The sequence below is a fragment of the Lytechinus variegatus genome, chromosome 1 (genome assembly GCF_018143015.1).
Source record: "Lytechinus variegatus isolate NC3 chromosome 1, Lvar_3.0, whole genome shotgun sequence".
NCBI lineage: Eukaryota > Metazoa > Echinodermata > Echinoidea > Temnopleuroida > Toxopneustidae > Lytechinus > Lytechinus variegatus.
Window position 1 is genome coordinate 4,658,206 of NC_054740.1, and position 24,769 is coordinate 4,682,974.

General features: G+C 36.9%; 1 long non-coding RNA gene across 1 annotated transcript; it reads left to right on the forward strand.

The window, feature by feature from the left end:
- Positions 1-20,583: 20,583 nt before the first annotated feature.
- LOC121405935 lies at positions 20,584-24,096 on the forward strand. The gene is made up of 3 exons (XR_005968731.1): positions 20,584-20,624; positions 23,632-23,751; positions 24,082-24,096. It is a non-coding gene; the product is annotated as an uncharacterized LOC121405935 (long non-coding RNA).
- Positions 24,097-24,769: the final 673 nt, after the last annotated feature.

Below are 24,769 nucleotides of genomic sequence, written 5' to 3' on the forward strand. Positions count from 1 at the left end.
AGTTACAAACAAGCGAGACAATTCTGAAAGTAGAATAATATACTATTAGTTTGGTTTAATTTTGGCTAGAATGTGGTGAAATGTTTAGGTTAAACTAGCTGATATGATAATGTAAACTCATATTATCACAAACAAATTGAGTTATGATGCATACGATTCAAGGGTGTATCTATATATGTATAGACAAAATACATGTTGATCTATTCTGTTAACATATAAAATATCTCGTTTATATTGAAAAAAAATGTACTCCTAAAAAAGTCGAGAAAATAAAATATATCAAAAGGGGAAATGTCTAACCCTGACTATATTTGAGTTAGGAAACAGCAAGACTAGTTTGTGATGGCTTTTCAAAAAACCAAAGAATTCAATATGACTCATACTGTCTACATGACCATATATATAACTGTTCATAGCAATATGATAGAAAATTCCAAAATTATATACACAGCGTGTAGAACAGAATAGTACATTTGGCTGGTTAGAGTTGAATGTAAGTATCTAAATATGAATTTAGAGCAGCAAGGACAGAGTTAAAAAGGGGACTTTGGGGCCAAGCTCGTTAAAAATGAAAAAAAAACCCTCTCTAGTCATGAATTTCACAGATGGGAGAAGCTACTTTATGGGGACCTGCCTATTATCATGGATCCTACCTATGCTATTATCAACATCAGCCATTCTCTACCACGTTTAGTAAATAATGGAGCAATCACATTTCCCCTACGGCTGCCTCAATAGGAAGAGAGTCATTGAATGTTCAAGAGCCGGTATAGCCGTGCTAACGCCGTGGTAAAAACATGCAGTGCTTAGAACGTTGTATTACATGCAATAATTGTGCTGCAGAACAATTGTTATGATTACGAGTGGTTATCATGATCATTATCATTGTTGCTATTATTACTATTATTATTGTTATCATTTTTGTCTCACCTGCGAAGCAAAGTGAGACTATAGGCGCCGCTTTTCCGACGGCGACGGCGGCGGCGTCAACATGAAATCTTAACCTGAGGTTAAGTTTTTGAAATGACATCATAACTTGGTAAGTATATGGACCTAGTTAATAAAACTTGGCCATAAGGTTAATCAAGTATTACTGAACATCCTATTAGAGTTTCATGTCACATGACCAAGGTCAAAGGTCATTTAGGGTCAATGAACTTAGACCATGTTGGAGGAATCAACATCGAAATCTTAACCTGAGGTTAAGTTTTTGAAATGTCATCATAACTTAGAAAATATATGGACCTAGTTCATGAAACTTGGACATAAGGTTAATCAAGTATCACTAAACATCCTGCATGAGTTTCACGTCACATGACCAAGGTCAAAGGTCATTTAGGGTCAATGAACTTTGGCCGAATCGGGGGTATCTGTTGAATTACCATCATAACTTTGAAAGTTTATTGGTCTAGTTCATTAAACTTGGACATTAGAGTAATCAAGTATCACTGAACATCCTGTGCGCGTTTCAGGTCACATGACCAAGGTCAAAGGTCAATGAACTTTGGCCGAATTGGGTGTATCTGTTGAATTACCATCATAACTTTGAAAGTTTATGGATCTGATTCATGAAACTTGTACATAAGAGTAATCAAGTATCACTGAACATCCTGTTCGAGTTTCAGGTCACATGATCAAGGTCAAAGGTCATGTAAGGTCAATGAACTTTGGCCATGTTGGGGTTTTTTGTTGAATAACCATCATATCTCTGTAAGTTTATTGGTCTAGTTCATAAAAAGTGGACATAAGAGTAACCATGTATCACTGAACATCTTGTGCGAGTTAGAGTAGTATTCAAAGTGAGCACTGCTGCTATATTGAACCGCGTGATGCAGGTGAGACGGCCAGAGGCATTCCACTTGTTTATTATTATCATCATTATTATCAATATCATCATCATCCTTGTTATTGATTATCATAATGTAATGATAATGATATAATAGTACAATGTAAATTAATAAAAATAAAGACTTTTGTTTATTCGAACTTGTATTTATTGATAGGTAATTATGGGGGCGTTCTTTCTTTTGTCACAATTGTAATTACATCGACTGGCTATTAGATAAAAGTGACGTTAAAGTTTTCTGTACGCCACTGTATTTGTTGGAAAGCAAAAGATCCTTACCAATTTCGTATGCATAACCTAAGGCTGGGTTTCAACCCTTTCTTGCCTTCAGAAAGCAATTGATATCGGTTTGAACAATAAATGGCGATGTTACGCTGGTGAAAACACGACCCCCAGAAGGCTGGATTCGAATGCAGAGGTGTGGCAGGGCAAGATAACACTTCTGTTATGTCACATCGGTTCCTTAGACGTGTTGTCAAACTCTTTCTATAACATGTCTATAATCAATGAATTTAATAATAATAATACCAACATGCACATTATAGCGCATATCACTGCCAAATGCGTCTCTATGCGCTTAATTGGATATTACCCTGGCTTTAGCCCCGCAGCCTTTTACAGCATTTCAAGGAATAAATTCCTGCCAGGTACCCATTTACCTCACGTGGGTCGAGTGCAACACAATGTGGATACATTTTTTGCCGAAGGAAATTGTAATTTCGTTTTTAAGAAGTTTGATATATTTTCTTACTTCCAGTTTGGCTTCCGTAAGAAGCACAGTACCGTACACTCTTCATTGTCTTTTGTTGAGAAAGTCTCTCACTCAATTGATTTATTGTCCCACACTACAGGTATATTCCTGGACTTCTCCTTCGACATCATTAACCATGACATTTTACTTTATGAACTGTCGCACTATGGTGTGCGTGGGAATGCCTTGGAGTGGTTCAGGAGTTATTTACTGAATGGGAAACAATATGTATCTTTAAACGAATATGAATCTGAACTGCGAAACACCAGTTGCGGTGTACCGCAAGGAAGTTTACTTGGCCCTCTTCTATTTGTTTTCTACATAAACGACTTCTATAGATCATCAAACTCCTTATCATTTATATTATATTATTTGATACCAATATTTTCTTTTCATATAAAGATCCAAATATTTTAGTTGATACAGTTAATACTGAGTTATTAAGTATATCGGAATGGATACATGCGCACAAACTTTCACTTAATTTACAAAAAAACAAATTACATTCTATTTAGCAACTCTTTAATAGATTCTTTACCTTCATGTATAATTCTAAACAACACACCATTAAAACAGGTTTCTCATACTTTTTTTTCATACATTTTGGGGGTCATAGTTGATAACCATCTTACATGGAAAAATGCGTATGTAAAACTATATCAAGAAATATTGGTGTTATCAATAGAATGAAATTTGTTTTACCACAATCCTCATTATTTATGCTTTTTCATCATTGATTTTGCCATACCTGAATTACGGTCTCTTGATTTGGGGTAATACCCATCAAACATCGATAGAAAATATTTTTATACTGCAAAAGAAGGTTATCCGGATCTATTGTAATGCTCCAATACGCTCTCATACTAATTATTTATTTTTCGAAAACAAGATTTTAAAAATTAAGGATTTATATTCATTCCAACTAGGTCAGTTTATGTATCAATATAAAAGCAATAATTTACCTATTGTTTTTCATGACATGTTTCATAAAAATGAGGGCATTCATAAATACCCAACTAGGCAATCAGATGAATTCCATTTACCGCTTTTCAGAACGTTCAAAGCCAAAAATACTTTCATTTATGAAAGCCCCAAATTTGAAGTTCACTTCATAACGACTTAAAAAAAACCCCCCTCTGTACACTTTTAAAAGAAAGTTAAAATCTTTCTTACTGAAATCCTATAATCACGTCTAAACAATCATCACAGATTTATTTCTTTATTCACCGTCCCTTTTCACTTATGCCCTACTTCGCTTCTGTTTGTCTACACTCCTCTCTCTGTAGTTCTCACATTCACTCTTCACCCCCCTCTTTCCTCCCTCCCTCTCTCTCTCTCACTCATCCGCTTTCTTTCTTTAGTTTCTCATTCCTGATCTGAGTTTTTGGCGTAATTTTCGTATATTTTGGTTATTTAATATTTTCTTTTAATGATGTCTCCTTTTGGTGATCATGGTTTGTATTTTGATTTGTATATATTAAATTTATTTCTTGCTTGTCATATTTTGAGGAGCCCGCAATATACAAGCTTTGCTTTTAAGTGGGATCCTCCATTTTCACAAAGTGTAAATCAAAAATCCTTTACGCAAGATTATTTTGTATGTAACTTTCTTATAACATGTCTTTTTAAAGATGATTTTATGACCTTGGTAGATTTTTTTATGATGTCGACTTGTTATGATTGTATTTATTTGATTTATATTTTGTTGAAAATGAAATAAATGAAATGAAATTACGCCATGATTGGGATTTGAACCCACGGCCCTCTGTTTCAACGTCCGAAGACTAATCCACTGGGCCACAACGCTCCACATTTTTATAGATTGCATTCGGGTAGCACTTACCAGGAAGAGAATATGTTCACGTAGACACCTTGGGGTTCTCTCTCAGGTGCATAAACATGGTTATAAACCACGGACGCCCTGAAAAAGCAAACGCTCAAGCTGCTCTAACAAAGCTTGAAGAGCCCCAAGCAAGTGCTTAAAGGGATGATCCGGGCTGAAAGTATTTATAGCTTAATAAATTGAGTAGAATTCACTTAGCAAAATGCCGAAAATTTCATCAAAATCGGATAACAAATAAAAAAGTAATTGAATTTTAAAGTTTAGCAATATTTGGTGAAAACAGTCGTCATGAATATTCATTAGGTGGACTGATGATGTCACATCCCTCCAAGAACTCCAACTCCTCCAAGAACTGGAAAACTTGGACTGACAACTGATCTAGTGCATTATATATTTATTGCTGCAACTTATTTCATTAAAGGGAAACATATTATTCACACAAGTATGAAATAATGATAAAAAAATATGATTTCATGTAACATAAGAAAACGCAAAGTGGAGATGTGACATCATCAACCCACCTAATGAATATTCATGACGACTGTTTTCACAAAATATTGCTTAACTTTAAACTTCAATGACTTTATTGTTTGTTGTCCAAATTTGATGAAATTTTCGACATTTTGCTCAGTAAATTCTACTCTATGTATTAAGATATAAATATTTTCAGCCCGGATCATCACTTTAAACCCACAAGCAAAAGTTCTTTCTATCCGTAAGCTTTTTAGCAATTTCTTAATCGTCAAGCGAATGCTACCAGGCAGTTAGCAATTGCTTTATATTACAAACTAAAATATTTGCTCGCTCATTTTTATGCAAACGGAATCAAGCAAGTTAAACTTCGATTAAACACAGCCACGCAATATCCTAAGACTTGATGGATATATGCAGAATATATTTGAATTAAGTCTAAGCTAAATCAATTAAATCTAAACATAATAACGTTTTTATTGTACATTTTTTACGCTTCATTTATATGAAGTTCCCGTAATATATTGGATTTAAGATTTTTCACATGTTTAAAGTATTAGTGCAAGGTTGTTCTTTTCGCCAAAATGCAGCAACTCAGAAAAAGGGTCTATTTTACTTAAAGGGGAATGAAACCTTTGGAAGAAGTAGGCTTGTGAGGAAACATAAAAATCAAAGAATAAGAACAAAGAAAGTTTGAGAATAATCGGACAAATAATGAGAAAGTTATGAGCATTTGAATATTGCAATCACTAATGCTATGGAGATCCTCCCTTTGGCAATGCAACAAGGATGTGTGATGTCACATGAGAACAACTTTCCCTTTGATGGACTATAAAATACCCTCAAAATGTCTCTTTTTTGCTTTTTCTTGTGTGATGCAAACTCTTTATCCATGATGCATTTTTTAAAATCTGTATTACATGCCCTCCTATAGAAAGAACACATGATCTACCGATAGATGTGATAAAAGAGGCAATGTAAGTGAAATATATATTAAAATAATGGGGAGAGTTGTACACAAGTGACATCACACATCTTTGTCGCATTGCCAATTTGAGGATCTCCATAGCATTGGTGATCGCAATATTCAAATGCTCATAACTTTCTCATTTATTTATCCGATATTTCTCAAAATTTCGTTGATCTGTTTCTTTGGTTTTTCTGTTTTTACACAAGCTATCTTGTTTTAAAGATTTCCTTCTCCTTTAAATGTTATGTTCATTGTTGTACACTTACTAGGAAGATCATGGGGGGGGGGGTTCTTCACTCCCATGGGACAATGAGTCAGATGCATGAAAAGTAGCAATTGCTTTTGCTAGGCTTTTGCTTGATTCCGTATGCATAAAAAAGCGAACAATTGTGTTTGCTAGTAAGTTCTAGCAATCGCTAAAGGCCTGGTCACACCACCCGAGCGTTGTTGAAACGGAGAGAAAAAAATCATCACCGCTCGCTACCGTTCACCATTTTCGATTTCGATTGTTTTTTTTCTGTTTTCAGTTTTTGTTTTCGATTTTTTCCCCAAATTTGTGAGCGAAATTCGACCCTCTCTTCCTACCGCTAAACCAACGCTCGCCACCGTTAAACCAACGCTAAAGCTACGCTGGTTTCAGCGGTACACCGCTAAGGCAACGCCCATGTTTTCGATTTTTTTTCCCCCAATTTTGTGAGCGGTGACAAAAATTGGACCCTCTCTCCCTCCTATCGCTCCATGACCGCTCCAACAATGCTCGGGCAGTGTGACTGCTATAATTTCATTGACGATTCAGCTATTGCTTAAAAGTGTATGCATAAAGCGAGCATTTCGCTTGTGCGTGCTCGTTTAAAGCACTAACGCTCTGGTCACACCGCCCGAGCGTTGTCGGAGCGGTCGTGGAGCGGTAGGGAGAGGGTCGAATTTCGCTCACAAAATTGGGGGAAAATCGAAAAAAAAAAAAAACAATCGAAATCGAAAATAGTGAACGGAAGCGAGCGGTGATGGTTTTTTTCTCTCCGCTCCATGACCGCTCCAACAACGCTCGCGTGGTGTGACCACGCCTTTACTTGGGATTTTTCAAGATCCGTCAGAGCAGCATAATTGAGAGATTGCAGATCAGGACGCTCGCGTTTTTTTTTTATCATGTTAACATGGTTAATGCACCTGAGCGAGACCCCCAAGGTGAACAATAGCCTACATATGCATGTTTAATCTCCTTATAAGTGCAAACCAAGGACCCCCGTTTTCACAAACAATTGTCGTTCCGAAGCCCGTTCCGAGGACCCTTCTTTTTAAGCCCGCTCCAAGGCCCCGTTTTTTGTCTCGCCCGCGGCACACCCCCGCCACTTTTTTGGTCGAGTGCCCCCCCCCCGGGCTCAAGCTGTTCTTAACTCATCAATCTCTTCTGGTTTACAGTCCTATTCAGGACTACTTTTAAGAAAGACCACTATACTCTAATCTCCACTTTCTCGCCTATACATTCCTTTTTATTCTTCTATCCACTGTTTCTATAACACTCCACATGGTGTACCGTAAACCACATCCACATCAGCAGATTGTACATGCCACCATGCAAAACTTCAAACAACATCAAACACCATTCTGTTCATTTTATTTCGATTTTACACGGCCAATAGTTTTTTCATTTTGTTACTGCAAGGTCTTTCCCTTTGAATAATCATCTATTTCATTTGTGGAGTTATCCATTTCTTATCATTATCATTTTGTCCTTTGCTATAGGTAAGTACTCAATTGGCCCGTATTCTTTAGTCGGGTTTAACTTAAACTCAGGTTTAAAGTTGTGGTTTAAGTATGGACAGCCAATTGTTTCATAATCACTAACAGTAGATATCATACTTCAGCTCATTTGGCTCTCAAATCATTCATAATTCTGAAAGAACTATAAATAGATGATTGTCTTCACAATCGAGGAATCAGGAAAGAGGACAGTAAACATAAGAAACATACAACTTAATAACTTGAAACCTGAGTTTTAGTTAAACCCGACTTCAGAATATGGGCCATTCATTTTAGATTTAAAACAGAATAAGAAAACAATGATCACTTATCAGAAGAATCTAATGTCTGTGAACACGTCACTCCGGGAATTGTGTGAGACCGACTGACCGAATAATCGTATTCTGCTTTCAATGCAAATGGGACGATCAAATTATATTTGCGAGGCCCCGCTTTTGTGGTATGAGATGGAAAGTGTTCTTTTTCATTCTGTCGTTAATTTGTAATGATTCACAGATCACGCACCATCGGTTGATATTAATCTGTAGTTCATTTGCACCCTCTCCCACACATCCCATCCCCCCTCTCTCTCTCTCTACAGTGCGTATAAAAAAAACGGGACAGATTTGAAAAGTCTATAAAATTTTAGTTTCAAATTATTATGTCTATATTTTGGTGTTAATAGGTGCTCTAAGGTCTTGTCTTTCAAATGCTAAAAAAAAAATTAGTTTCGTTCATGCTTGAGCGAACACGGGACGTTTTTGTTGGGGGTTCAAAAAGAGGCTTGCGCCAGAATTGCAGAATATGAGTAATATGATGTTTGGACTTCTTGCTAATTAGCAGACTTCCTCTTAACCTTTTCATTATCTTTGCCATAATTTTCAAATAATGCGGTCAAAATTCATTTTCAGATCTATTTATTTGCTTGAATGATTCTGTTATTTCTTTTTAATATGCTCTCTGTTAGCTTTGAATATTCCTTCTTCAAGCTGAATTTTTTTTCAACCAAATTATGGGAGAGCATGGATTTTTTTTCAAATCCTTTCATTATGTGCTACAAAGGTTATGGTGCCTTTTGAACAAAGCCACACAGATTGGCGGGCGCTCGGGTTGCTCTCCCCCCCCCCCCCCTCAATTAAAAAAATCATGACCAAGAAAAAAAAGTGGACAGGAAATAAGGAAAGATAGAAAGTAAAATATGATATCATTTTCTGAATATCATGTCAAAATCTATCACAAAATTTGATATTGTAATTTTTAAAAATGGGAATATTTGCGTGCTCACTTCGCAGGCTCACAACTTTTTAATACATTTTACCCGATCTGCCATATCTAGCTCCCTCAAAATTGACTCAATACACCATTGCCATTGAAAACATGAATCCCTTCCTGTGTTTCCTGTCAAGCAATTAAACTTGGTCAAGGAATTAATGACCCCTTGAAAAATAGATTCATGTCTTTTAAAGGTACATAACATTATTTGTTTCACATAATAAAACGATTTGAATAATCACAAGTTTTCCCAATTAATAATTTAAATCTTCTTGCTTGCGTTGACAAAAAAATCTTGTTTTCCCAGTTACTTATGAAGGAAAATTAAAAGGTAACAGAAGTTTGAATGAAAAAATAAAATAGGCCTAATTCAATTAAATAAATAACTTTGTAAATGAAATTTGACAGCATAATTCGAAAATTGTGGCACAGATAATGAAAAGGTCAAGAGGAAGTATCCTGATTACCAAGAAGTCTAATCATTGTATTACACATATTGTGCAATTCTGGCGCAAGCCTCTTTTTGAGCCTCCAACAAAAACGTCACGTGTTCGCTCAAGCATGAATAAAATTTATTTTTTTAAATTGCATTTCAAAGAGAAGACCTTAGAGCATCTATTAACACCAAAATATAGACATCATTATTTGAAACAAAAATTTTATAAACTTTTCAAATCTGTCCCGTTTTTTTTTGATACGCACTGTATATATATATATATATATATATACAGATAAAGGAAGAGGGCCCTTCGCAGAACGTGTATTGCAGCGCATCATGTTCTATGTACAGACGTAAATAACTCAATCATTGATGCAAGACGTAGCTTCAAGTATCTCTTTATTTCGGCTAGCTTTCGGCCAGAATTAGGGCCTTCATCAGGCCTACAATGCATTGAAACAAAGTGGAACAAAACCATACAAATAAAATCGTAATACCAACAAAGTAAATAATGGGTACAGAACAGAATGATTACACTAGGATAACTAAATGGCAAAGTAACAACAGAGGGGGTTGAGTACTGAACAGAAGGATTACAATAAGATTACAAAAAGATAACAACAGAGGGGGTAATGGCTTAAACGAGACGGTGGAATACAATGGAAATGATGGAGGACAAGGTATTTACCGGCAATGAGATTAACTGTGGATTCTGTTCATCTGAAGTAGTAGTAGATCTTGTGTAGGTAATACTGTGAAAAGGAGGATAATTGTTCAAGTAAAATAACAATTCGTTTCAATATTATACTATATCTGTGTTTGAGTACATTGTCAGTTTTCGGGATTATATTGATCCGTTAATATAGTATACAAGTAACTGTTGATACAGGTAATATTTGAGAGATTGACATAAAAAGTACATTGTATTTCACATGAAGATATATACGTAGGATAAATATGGATGTTTGAACGGTAAGCAACATGATAAACATAAAGAGCAAAATAAATATACGGCAATAAGGGGCAACGAAATCGTAATAATCAATCAAATATAGTCAAGTGATCAGGATACTAAGCATATACTGAACTGTATGGGGGTAAAAAGACGTAGCTATAAAACTATATAAAGTGGCTTGTTGGGGCGGGTGAGACTGTAAGAATGAGTCGAAAAGGTATGTACAGGGTTCAATAATTGTCAAAGATATTTATGCATATATATGTATGTATTCAAAATGTATATATAATTAGATAAAAGAAGTGGTTACCTATCATTCCAGTGTCTGGGAGTGTGTCGGCTCGGTGTGCAGGTAAGAGGAAAAGTGAAGTGAAGTGCATGTGTGGGCGTGCGTGTGTGTGCGTGTGTAGGGGGCATGTAATGGGTCAATGGATCTAATTATCAACATTGATTCCGTTTGGGGCGAGGGTGCGTAGAGTGGTGATCCAATATGATTCTCGGTGCAAGATGATTGAACGGTATTTATTGTCTATGTGTTCTATGGCCATGATTGAAACATCGTTTATAGAGTGATCAGGGAGGTTAAAGTGGAGGACATAGGGGATGATTTTAGTGTTGTGATTGGTGGTGGGGTTGTAGTTGCGGATTTCGGATCTGGTGTTGCTAAATCTGGTATAGAGTGTGTTTTCTGTTTTGCTGAACGGCTCTTGGAAGAGATATATCGACGATATTTTTTTCATTTGGACCGCATCACCCCGACTTCTCACCAAATTCCAAAATGATACCAACTCCCTCCACCCCACAATTAAATTTACGTTTGAAGCATCTCGCTCTGAAGTCCCTTTCCTTGACACAACTGTAAGAATTGACAATAACTTAATAGAAACCGACCTATACACGAAACCCACCGACTCCCATGCCTATCTCCTCCCATCTTCCTGTCACCCCCCTCATATCTTCAACAGCATCCCTTACAGTCAAGCACTCCGCATCGCACGTAACTGCTCCCAACCCATCCGCCGAGATTTCCACCTCAATGCACTCCAACAGCACTTCACACAACGTAACTACGACCCCAAACACACTGAGGAACAAATCGATCGCGCACGCCAAATCCCACGTGACCAATTACTTAATAACACCAAACGCCCCCCTTCCTCCCGAACCCCCCTAGTAGTTACCTATGACCCCATCACAGCTAAAATCCCTCGAATCATCCACAAACACAACCCAACATTATCAGAAAACCAGCTACTCCAAGCCACCTTCCAGGACCCCCCCATGGTAGCCTTCAGGAGAGCCCGCACTTTACGTGACCTCCTTACAAAAGCGGCTGACCCCACACCAAAACACAACAGACACAAAGACAACGAAAACAATAACAGCATCAACGGCTTCCGCAACTGCCAATCAAAAAGATGCATGGTACACAATTACACAACAGAAAATCAAACATACACCAGCACAATCACCGGCCAAACATACCCTATCAATTCACAACTCAATTGCAAATCTAAATGGATCATCTACCTCATCACATGCAAAAAATGTCATAAACAATACGTTGGCAAAACAGAAAACACACTCTATACCAGATTTAGCAACACCAGATCAGAAATCCGCAACTACAACCCCACCACCAATCACAACACTAAAATCATCCCTATGTCCTCCACTTTAACCTCCCTGATCACTCTATAAACGATGTTTCAATCATGGCCATAGAACACATAGACAATAAATACCGTTCAATCATCTTGCACCGAGAATCATACTGGATCACCACTCTACGCACCCTCGCCCCAAACGGAATCAATGTTGATAATTAGATCCATTGACCCATTACATGCCCCCTACACACGCACACACACGCACGCCCACACATGCACTTCACTTCACTTTTCCTCTTACCTGCACACCGAGCCGACACACTCCCAGACACTGGAATGATAGGTAACCACTTCTTTTATCTAATTATATATACATTTTGAATACATACATATATATGCATAAATATCTTTGACAATTATTGAACCCTGTACATACCTTTTCGACTCATTCTTACAGTCTCACCCGCCCCAACAAGCCACTTTATATAGTTTTATAGCTACGTCTTTTTACCCCCATACAGTTCAGTATATGCTTAGTATCCTGATCACTTGACTATATTTGATTGATTATTACGATTTCGTTGCCCCTTATTGCCGTATATTTATTTTGCTCTTTATGTTTATCATGTTGCTTACCGTTCAAACATCCATATTTATCCTACGTATATATCTTCATGTGAAATACAATGTACTTTTTATGTCAATCTCTCAAATATTACCTGTATCAACAGTTACTTGTATACTATATTAACGGATCAATATAATCCCGAAAACTGACAATGTACTCAAACACAGATATAGTATAATATTGAAACGAATTGTTATTTTACTTGAAAAATTATCCTCCTTTTCACAGTATTACCTACACAAGATCTACTACTACTTCAGATGAACAGAATCCACAGTTAATCTCATTGCCGGTAAATACCTTGTCCTCCATCATTTCCATTGTATTCCACCGTCTCGTTTAAGCCATTACCCCCTCTGTTGTTATCTTTTTGTAATCTTATTGTAATCCTTCTGTTCAGTACTCAACCCCCTCTGTTGTTACTTTGCCATTTAGTTATCCTAGTGTAATCATTCTGTTCTGTACCCATTATTTACTTTGTTGGTATTACGATTTTATTTGTATGGTTTTGTTCCACTTTGTTTCAATGCATTGTAGGCCTGATGAAGGCCCTAATTCTGGCCGAAAGCTAGCCGAAATAAAGAGATACTTGAAGCTACGTCTTGCATCAATGATTGAGTTATTTACGTCTATATATATACAGATATATATATATATATGTGTGTGTGTGTGTGTGTGTGTGTGTGTGTGGGGTGGGTGTGTGTGGGTGGGTGTGTGTGTGTGTGTGTATATATATATATATGAATCGAATTGAATTGAATTGAATTGAATGTATTTATTGTCCTGTGTAGGAAATTCATTTCACATCGGGATTACAAAAATTACAAATAGATATGCACACAGACAGAATGAAATAGACTTATAATGCCGTGGGATTACATAACAAAACAAAATGCCGTATACGTTATTTCAAATATAATAGAAAAAGTACAATTGCAGATATATAAATTGATTAATTTTTCAAATATTAATTGGTTTGTGATTCCATCTCCAGCCCGAATACGGGGGGGGGGGGGGGTGGAACGAGTATTGCGAGACGGTAAATTAAAGGTCAAGACCATCTCAGAAAAATGTTGATTTGAATCAATAGAGAAAAATCAGACAAGCACAATGCTGAAAATTTCATCAAAATCGGATGTAAAATAAGAAAGTTATGACATTTCAAAGTTTCGCTTATTTTCAACAAAATAGTTATATTAATGAGCCAGTTACATCTAAATGAGAGAGTCGATGACGTCAGTCACTCTCTATTTCTTTTGTTTTTTATTATTTGAATTATACAATATTTCAATTTTTACGAATTTGACAATTAGGACCTCCTTGCCTGAAGCACAAAATGTTAAAATTATGGAATTCCACGTGTTTAGGGAGGAATGAAACTTCATTTTACATGACAATGATGAGAAAATGAAACTATTTCATATTTCATATGATAAAATACAAAGAAATAGTGAGTGAGTGATGTCATCAACTCTCTCATTTGGATGTAACTGGCTCGTTCATATAACTATTTTGTTGAAAATAAGTGAAACTTTAAAATGCCATAACTTTCTTATTTTACATCCGATTTTGATGAAATTTTCATTGTTGTGCTTGTTGAATTTTTCTCTTTTTATTCAAGTCAAGTTTCTGTTGGGGTGCACTTGTCCTTTAAAAGTGAGTATTAAAAGGGGCGTGGTTCACAGTAAGCTCAGTGCAATTCCCCATTCTATCTGACAACTGTACTATTAAACACATGTTGAGAATTGGGGACAAAAGACTGCCTAAAACGTACTTTGTTAGTACGGGAGACAAACCCCTTTCATATTGCGCTTTTCACCGGCGAACCTCACCGCCGAAGTTCGCCAGCGAAGGGGAAAGTGTCCAGTATGAAAGGTACACAGGAGAACTTCACCGGTGAAGTTCGCCGGCTAACTTCTCCACTAGAGGTGGAGAACTTCACCGGTGAAACAGCCAGTATAAAAGCAAACCGGAGAACTTCTCCTCTTTAATGACGTCAGAGGACAAATTTTTTTTCTCCCAAAGACCCCTGTACCGAGATTCCGCGCGCGACAAGTTGCAACTCAGCTGAATGCTATGGCCAAGTATATACCCTCGAAAATGATTTTTTTTCTAACAATATTTATTTAAAAGCACTTTTTACATGTATAAAATGCGCTAATATAAAAACAAGGTGATATTGTTTGTTTTTCTCGAAATACTTCCAAAATATGTTGTAATTAATTTTTTGATACCTTTTTATAAAAGGTACGAAGTAATGTTTACAATTTTCTTTCGTTTTGTTCTGCAATCGCCCGTTGACTCTCGCCGGGAAGAAATGTCAGTGCGAAAGGGTACATTTTTTTCTTCGCCGGTGAAGTGAGGAATGCGAGGCGGAGAAGTTCACCGGCGAAGTTCGCCGGTGAAAAATGAAAAGGGCAATATGAAAGGGTAACAGAGGCGAACACAGGACCTATTGAAGTTGTAATAGCAGTGTAGAGGGTGAGATGGATCTTTTAGCCTGAACTTTAGCTAGTAATCTCTCGTTGTACAGAGTATCAATTTGGGGTAATTCCAGACCGATTATTTCTGGGCAATTTTCCGTGGACGTTCAAGCTTCTCTTTGTTCGATTTAGTAAGAGGTTGCTATAGAAGCAAATTACATTGAACATATTATGTTCCTTGAAATGCCACCGCGCTGTAAGGCTGCGGGGCTAAAGCCAGGGTAATAATATCCAATGAAGCGCATAGGGACGCATTTAGCAGTGATATGCGCTATATAAGCATGTTGGTATTATTATTATTATTATGTTCAATATATATATACATGTATATAAACTCCTCAAAAAAAGTTTGGAATTCTGTTTGGAAGTTTTGAAATCCTCCTCAGTGTTAGTACATATTACTGTGTAATTGATATCAATGGATAGAACATTTAATTTTCTTTATCCTACATGATATGATTATGGGTCGCATGGAGGTGCAGTGCCTTGAAATGTGGGACAAGGTCAAAATTCAACAGTTGCAAAATGACACAATATATTGAAAGTCAATGTTCTTTTTTTTCCGTGGTGATGAGTGGTTTCTTTTCATTGTTTTCATGCACCTTAACATCAACATTAAAAGCCCAAGCAATAGTCAGTGATCACTCCCATCCATTAAATAAGAAATACAAACTACTTCGTAGTGGAAGAAGGTGGGAATCAGTTAAGGCCAGAACGAGCCGTTACGGAAATTCTTTTATTCCTTTCTCAATTCGTCTTCTCAACCATTAAATAGAAAACAAGTCACCTTATTGCAGAATTACTCTTACCCTTCAATATTGCCATCTATGTCTCCTCTTTAATACAATACAAAACTGCCACAAATGTAAAGAGTAATGATAGTAGTACTAATAGTAATAATAGTAATGATAATAATGATAATAATAATAATAATAACTGCAACTATAATGATTACAATAATAGTATCGACATCATGGTCAATGTAGAGTTGTGGATTTTTTATATGTGAATTATGCTTCAAGTAATAAATAAATAAATAAAATAAAATGACCCGATACTTTTACTTATTTAACAGTTTTAGAATGATGGTAATGATAATTACACCGAATATGCCTTCTTGTTGAATGTTCGTATTTCAGCAATGATCTCGTTATACTCTTTTAATCGTCTTATGTATAAGAACGAATGTATTACGTGCATGCCAGTATTTTGTATTAATTTTGTCTCTCCTTGATTATGTATATTTGTAATTTGTATGTTTGCATGTAAACAAAATGAATTTCCATTTAGTTGGACAATAAAACATTATATAAAACATTAACATGGAATCAAACACACCTCTGCACAAGCAAACACACAACAAACAAACACAGAACAATCATTATTGTACAGAAGCAGGGGCTTGATATCAATGAATTTGTATCTCTATTGACACAAACATGACAAAGGAATCATGTTCTACAATTGACCCTTCATGACTACCTCATCCAACACTTTTGAATCCCCGGGGTGGGGGCACTCAGTATATAATGCATAGTGGGTATGTGCCGCGGAGGGGACCCCCATTTTCACACTCAAATTTCCGATCCAAGGCATAGCATTTTTGTCTTATTGAGAAAAAGAACAGAGAAAGCCGCTCCAAGGCATATAGCATTTTCTTCTTATCGTGAAAAGCGAAGAAAGAAATCCGCTCCAAAGCTTCGCATATTTTCCGTTACGCCGCTCCGGTCCCATTGATCTTCTACAATGAGCCGAAATTTTGGTGAAAAGCGGCCGCTGAGCGAGGTCCGACCATTGCCTATGTGCTAGCGCACCCGCCGCCCGTGCCGCCGGGCTAGCTGTATGCACGATGCCCTTTCCATGGGGATGCATATGCGCACTCACATGCAGGCGACTCGTTCCAAGGACCCCCGTTTTCACAAACATTTTTAGTTCCGAAGCCCGTTCCGAGGACCCTCCTTTTTACAATTAGCCCGCTCCGAGGCCCCCGTTTTTTGTCTCGCCCGCGGCACACCCCCACCACTTTTTTGGTCGAGTGCCCCCCCCCCCCCGGGTTTGAATCCTGCTCTTTTCTTAATTGCGTGATAACAAATATGGTATCATTTGAAAGAAAATTAAATGATCTTTTGAATAATATCACATATGCATTGTGTAAAATTGGAAGTTGGGATAAAATAATGGCCAAACTCAGATTTGCAAACTTCTTTTTCTCGTTTTGCAGCTTTTCAATTCAGACCTCATCCAACACTTTTGAATCCTGCTCTTTTAATGGTGGCATGATCCTTACAAGCATGGTATCATTTTAAAGAGAATTAAATGATCTTTTCACTAATGTAAAAAATCTATTGTGTGAAATTGGGAGTTGGGAGAAATTAATGGCCAAACACAGATTTTCAAACCTTTTTTTAGGGGTTTATATAAAATATCATTGATTTATTGATACGGCCCTGCTAGAGGTATTCGCCCCTCATTGTTTGATATCGTTGTTATCTAGATCTCTGCATGCGTGATTGACGACGAAGAAATCTTCAGAAGGTTGTAGAATCTCATTTGCGCCTTTAATCAATAATGAATAGATTTTCATACTTCTGAAAAGACAGATTCGAACCGATGGGACGATTTTTCTCTGACTCTTTCTTTTTCTCTCTCTCTCGCGATATATTCTATAACGATAAACAAACTTTCTGCGTGTTTGATATAGATGAAGACAAAAGAGACGAATGACATTATTTTTTGCGATATTACTATCGAATTTTCGGTTACAGCCCGATAGACCCTTATAAAAATCGCCAATGGTATTTGAATGGTGCCGAATGGTAGTTGAATGGTAATCTGAATGGTAAATGGTACGCGAATGGTATTTAAGTGGTGTTTCAATGGTAAGTTCTTAATGGTAATTGGTAGTTTATTTAATGGTAAATGGTATACCATATACCGAATGGTGTTTCAGTGGTATGTGACTAATGATATGATTGGTATGATGAATGGTATACCATTTACCCAATGGTGTCTCAGTGGTATGTGCTTGTAATGGTATGATTGGTATGATGAATAGTATACCATACATCCAATGGTGTCTCAGTGGTATACAATGGTGTCTCAGTGGTATTCAATGGTGTCTCAGTAGTATGTGCCTGTAATGGTATGATTGGTATGATCAATGGTATACCATACACCAATGGTGTCTCAGTGGTATACAATGGTGTCTCAGTAGTATATGCCTCTAATGGTATGACTGGTATAATGGATGGTATACCATGCACCAATGGTGTCTCAGTGGTATACAATGGTGTCTCAGTGGTATTCAATGGTGTCTCAGTAGTATGTGTCTTTGATGGTATGACTGCATGGTATACCATGATATACCCAATGGTGTCTCAGTGGTATACAATGGTGTCTCAGTGGTATTCAATGGTGTCTCAGTGGTATGTGCTTGTAATGGTATGATTGGTATGATGAATAGTATACCATACATCCAATGGTGTCTCAGTGGTATACAATGGTATCTCAGTGGTATTCAATAGTGTCTCAGTAGTATATGCCTCTAATGGTATGACCGGTATAATGAATGGTATACCATGCACCAATGGTGTATTAGTGGTATACAATGGTGTCTCAGTGGTATTCAATGGTGTCTCAGTAGTATGTGCCTCTAATGGTATGACTGCATGGTATACCATTATATACCCAATGGTGTCTCAGTGGTATACAATGGTGTCTCAGTGGTATTCAATGGTGTCTCAGTGGTATTCAATGGTGTCTCAGTAGTATGTGCCTCTATAATGGTATGATTGGTATCAATATGGTGTCTTAGTAGTATGTGCCTAGTGGTATATAATATAATCATGTTGGATAATTGTAAAGCTATAGTGGCTTAGTGGTGTTTGCCTAATGAATGCCATTTGTGTTAATGCTGAATGATATGCCCAATTGCATTACCCATTAACATAATTCCGAAGATTTAAAGAAAATATATCAAAGATTAAAAGGTATTTAGAGTTAATTAAATATTTGACCTGTGACTTTTATGCGAGCAGCTTCCCCAAATCAAGTGTATAATCGCTCATGATTGTAAACATGGTCTCGATATCTTGCATTCTTTTGAATTGTCTTTGTCCTTATTAAGTAAAAGGTCAATATGTGTTTAAATATTATTGATCCAGTGGTTATGATACAATATTATAAATTTGTTATATTTTACTATTGTACATAAATTTAAATCTGATGCAATGGGTGCATGCAAAAATAAAATCAATCGGTCAATGAAATCTTTTTTGATAAAAAGGTTTTAATTTTTAATTAATAAGTTTTATTCTATTTTTATAATCATTTTGCTTGTTTATGGCCGCTTTTTATGAAAAGAAATATATATTTAGTGTTCCAAGAAGATATTTGCAAACAATCCCAAATTCGATCAGATGCAAATTTACAGGTGATGATACATTAAGTTTATCTAGAACATATCAATTTGGATTTTTTTATGGATCAGTTGCAAGTTTGCAATGAAAAGTATGACTCTCATGATTTTGGAGTCTGAAATTGATTTGCGTTCGATTGCTTCGATTGCAAGTTTCTTGCAATGCCCCATATTTTGCTAAAAATGAATTCACTGTTGGTTGTCTTGGTCCCCCAACCTCTATCAAATTCCCATCCGCAAACCCTGATTTGGTCTGTCTGCAACGTCAAAAGCCCCATCTGACATTTTGTACGCTATTATAGCTGCTTCCAATCATGAATTATTTCACCCTTTTTTTACAAATGATATTTCCAAAATTCTAATTCTATTTTAGGCTCTAAATATTCTTTCCCACTTGTGGACGGCGTTTATAAAGAGGAGAGCTATTCTATAGGCCGGCATTACTTGATTGAAATGATTTATCCACATGGTCTTGCTCCCTCACCCCTATCAAAATTCCCTGCCGCCATACAGGGTATAGTACAATGTAACAGAAAAGAAATCTACTGAATGAAATCTCAATTTCAATCATTACAAAAGCAAATTAAAAGGGAAGAGGAGTGAGTAAAAAATATATATATTAAAGGGGAAAAACAAGAAAAGAAAAAAGGCAAAGGAGAAAAGAAAGATTAACAGAAAAGAAAAAAAGACAACGAAAATAAAAAAGAAAATAACATAGAGAACAGGAAAAAAAAGTGAAGGGATCAAAAACTTTTTTTCATAGATTCCAAGCTTAGATCCAAGGAAAACAGTGGCATGCACTCACGCCATCATGGTTTCCAACCCAGAACCAATCGAGAGGAAAAAGACACCCCTGATTTGGTTTTAATTCACCCCCCCCCACCCATATCGGGATGTGTATTTATCTGGCGAAGAAGTCCCCCCCCCCATATTTTGTCATAATTTATCCCCCCCCCCCCATATGCTTTGGCGAGAGGGGCCGCTTGGCTGCTTGCCAGGTAGCTCTATTATACGTGTTGTTCTCGCACTACGCACGCGCGAACGTCTAACCGCCAAGTGCAATATTTGAAAAAGAAAACTCGATCTACCGGTACTACCGTTTTGCTGTTGATAAGTCCGTCGATAATTCATCAAAAACTAAAGGAACACGGGTCAGATTCGGACAGCGACTTCAAAGTCATTTGTAGAAGGCTATAACAGTAAGTTCTATAACAATTTTCTTTGATTTATTTCTCAAATTGTCTCAAAATGTTAGATGTCGTTGTACTGCCACGACATGCACGACCACTGCACTGCCACCGGCACTGCCCCGTTGGCGCTGGCCGCTGCTCTACGGGCCGGGACGTGGCTTTGACGATAGGGAGTGCTTATGGTTTATGCTTTGTATTGGCAGAGTTAAGACCGGCGAGCATTGAATAGTAATTCGCTCATATTGCCTGATGTTTATTGTCAATGTTTTACAAAAACCATCTCTGAATACATTGAATTCGTGAATGAATGATTTGTTAATGCTAATGTCAAGACTGTCAAAGTTTTAATTGTGAATAAATAGACCGTTACTGCACACGTTAATTTACTGAAATTGAAAACTTGCCGACAAATATTGCTTTGAAATTAGGCCTATATTTTTGTTTTGTTGTTGTTGATAGATGTTGGTAAATGAGATAAAATGGAGGTGAAACATGGTAAGGGTCCTAAAGTTTTAAAAAATGATAAAGGCTACGCAGGTCTATAATAACTTTGCTACACTGTACACACCACTCATTGCACATACTATTTCAATGGTAAAATGTGCACTTTGTGTGTGGAACTGTGACTGGACGGAGTGACAAACGATTCCTATTCAATTTTTCTGGAGAGGCTGCAATAAATATGCAGAGAAAACTGGCGCTAATGCAGTTTTGCACCGGCCGATTACCAGCATACCTCATCACCAAAACTTGTTCCCAAATGTCATGACAGGTCTCTCAGTCACATTTCGATGTTAATATACCCACCGTTTTTCAAAATATTGGGAATGGCTGTATTTAGTCTTCGATCTCGACGTCGTTGATCTAATCCGTAGACATCACTTCGCGGATCTCTCGGATTCGCCGTAATATTTATATGGACTGAAGTTAGCAACCAAATCATGCTAACATGTGGCAAACAAACTGCCAGCATGCCGCATGCAAATCTTTTGATCGCATAACTTCGGTCCATATCAACATGACGGCGAATCCAAGCGATCCGCAATATTTTGAAAAATGGTGGGCATATTGTGTATTGATCTCAAAATGTGTGTAGACAATTCTGGTGGGGAGTTTTGCTTGAAGTTGCATGCACAACGAACAATTGTCCATAGACTGTGTACAACGGATAGATCGTCTCCGCACAGCGATTCGAAGACCGCTGATTGGTCAATAGCGCAGATCACGTCATGACCACGTGGTCCCAAAAATAATTCCTTTGGACTGCGTGCGGAAGTATCGATAACGATATCCGGTCATGTTGTGTACACGGTAAATGGTCTTTTTTTTTTTTTTTTTTTTTTTTTTTTTTTTTTAAAAACAAGTGCACACCTAGTTACCAATAATGCATACAGCATTTCCATTTATTTGAAAGCAGGATAAAAGAGCATTGTAGATCAACTGCCTTGCTCACGGAATAGGTGCCGCGGCCGGGGATCGAACCCCGGACTTTCCATGTATATAGTCAGGCGCCTTAGACCACTCGGCCACGGCACCTCCACTGGTCCACTGGTCTTGGTTCGTGATCGGATCGCTCCGGTATCGATCGAAAATTATCGAAACTGCAATTTCATGCATATTCACGCGACGCTCCAAAACCCGGAAGCCAATTGACTTTATGCACGTTGCGATAGACTCTACAAATTCCAAGGAACACGATGACATATAGACGCTAATTCGTAAGATTTTGACGGAAAAGCAAGAAGTATTCAAAATTCGCTTACCTGTGCGGTATCGGTGAGAAAATAGATCCTCCGAGAATACCTTTCATAATTCATATAAAATATAGGAAAATTGAAATTCTAGGTCGATTTTGGTACGAGGTGATAGGGAATTGCACACTTGTTTTGGTGGAATTCTGTGTGGGAAACAAAAGGCTTGCACTGCGCATGCTTACTATATTTTCATTCATAAATTGGTTCTCGGCAGTGGCTGGATGACGTCATGTAATAAGCAAAAATGTACACGACCGCTACGTTCACGCTCCGCTATCCGTTGTACACAATTGTTCACTGAGTGAGTTGGCTGGTGTGAAACTGCATTAGTGCCGGAGGGTATTCTTAGATCCTTTCATGGGGCTAGGCATATCAATTCTTAAAGTAAATTTTATCCTCTTTTAAAGTTAAGTTTGTCCTGTGATCACATTTTATCTGTTTTTATTTATTTACTGATCAAAACTTGCCTAAAAAACGTCTGGAGTTCATCCACTGGCATATGATTGTCCATGAACGGATCCATGATTTCTCAAAGGGGGTAGTGGGGCACATTTTCCCAAGGAAACTTTAAATAACAAGCAAACCAAAAAGGAGATCCTCTTGTATGAGACAATATTTTTAATATAATATTTGCTGTAACTTTCGAAGGGGGGGGGGGGAGAACATTTGTGTAAGAAAGCCACATTTTTATCAAACACATCAACTATTGCTCTCAAGGTGGGGGCACAGGTCAAATGTGCCCACTTGGATCTGCTTCTGCGATTGTCAATACCAGAAAAATGGAATTTATGTCATCGATTACCCTCTTGAAAATTGCTGCTCTAGAAATTTGATTTCAGATGACATAGCTGGAATACTCCCCAGGGAGTGGAGGATGTGCACATATTGTGTGCGGGAATGACTGATTGAATCCGATGACGGGGTAATAATATATCTGTAAAGCGCTTAGAAACGTCGTTCCGATGGATTAAGCGCTATATAAAAGCGGATTATTATTATTATTATTATTATAGCTATTACTAGTATAAAGCATGCACAGTTATAATACAGCCTTGTCTGAACTACGCTGAAATACTATCACATTTCCTTATTTTTATCCTAAATTCTGGGCTGGTAATCAGAGGTCCATGAAAAATATCTTTAACATTAAAGTTCTAAGATCATTATTTTTCTATTACTATATTAGTATTCTATTTTTGTTTGTATCTGCACATACATGCAGATTTTACAACACTTAAATTGATTTTATTTCATTTTCAAAGTTTGGACGACGGATACACTGGATGATAAGGTAGATGATCCAGCCTTATCTTGGAATGACACGACGGGTGTTGAACACAGAAAACGTACCGTGTACAAGAAACAATTGGAGTTTATGAAAGGTAGGTGTGTAAGAATTTTCTTCAGTAGAAAAAAATGCAAAGCTTCATGAGATAAAACATTGGGGCAACCTCCCATTATATAATAGGTTATTGTCTACCCATCTATGGTTAAACATAAATTTATTTATCATATTTTACAAAATGTTTTGTTGATATTTGTTAATTGGTATCATTCAATTGAATGGTAGAGTATACTGCAAATTTCTCAATATATAAAAAAATATATGAACTTCTAAAGAAAGCTTACACACATGACAAGCATTCATATTTTGAACCCTTAGCTAATATACTGTCCTTTGCATTGTTTTCATCCAATATTTCTTATTACAGCTTCAAGGAATTAATCCTGCCGGGTACCCATTCATTTCATCTGGGTCTAGTGATGCAGTGTGGATGAAATTCGGGCTGAAGGAAAACACACCATGGCTAGGACTCAAATTCACGACCCTCTGTTTGAAAGGTGAGAGTCAGAACCACTAGACAACGACGTTCCCAGCTGATGTCATATCCCCACTTGTTCTTTTGTATTTTATTACAAGAAGTCGCGCTAATTTACATTTTGTCCTCCGAGAACTATAAAAAATGGAGTGAAAATTTATTTCAAAGACATGTCCACCCTAACAAAAAAGTTGATTTGATTAAAAAGAGAAAAATCAAACATAAAAATCGGATGAAAAATAAGGAAGGTATGACATTTTTAAGTTTCGCTCAATTTCACTTAATAGTTACATGCACATCCAGGTCGGTATGCAAATGAGGGAACTGATGACATCACTCATTCACTTTTCTTTGTTTTTTTAAATATGAAATATTATAATTTTCTCCTCATTGTCCTATGAAATAAAGTTTTATTTTTATTTTTTATTGTCAAATCTGTAAAAAAATTGAAATATTGTACAATTCAAACAATGAAAACCAAAAACAAAAGTGAGGGTCTTATTTTGCATCCGATTTAGATGAAATATTTTGCATGATGCTGGCCTGATTTTCTCTGTTGATTCAAAACAATCTTTTCTGT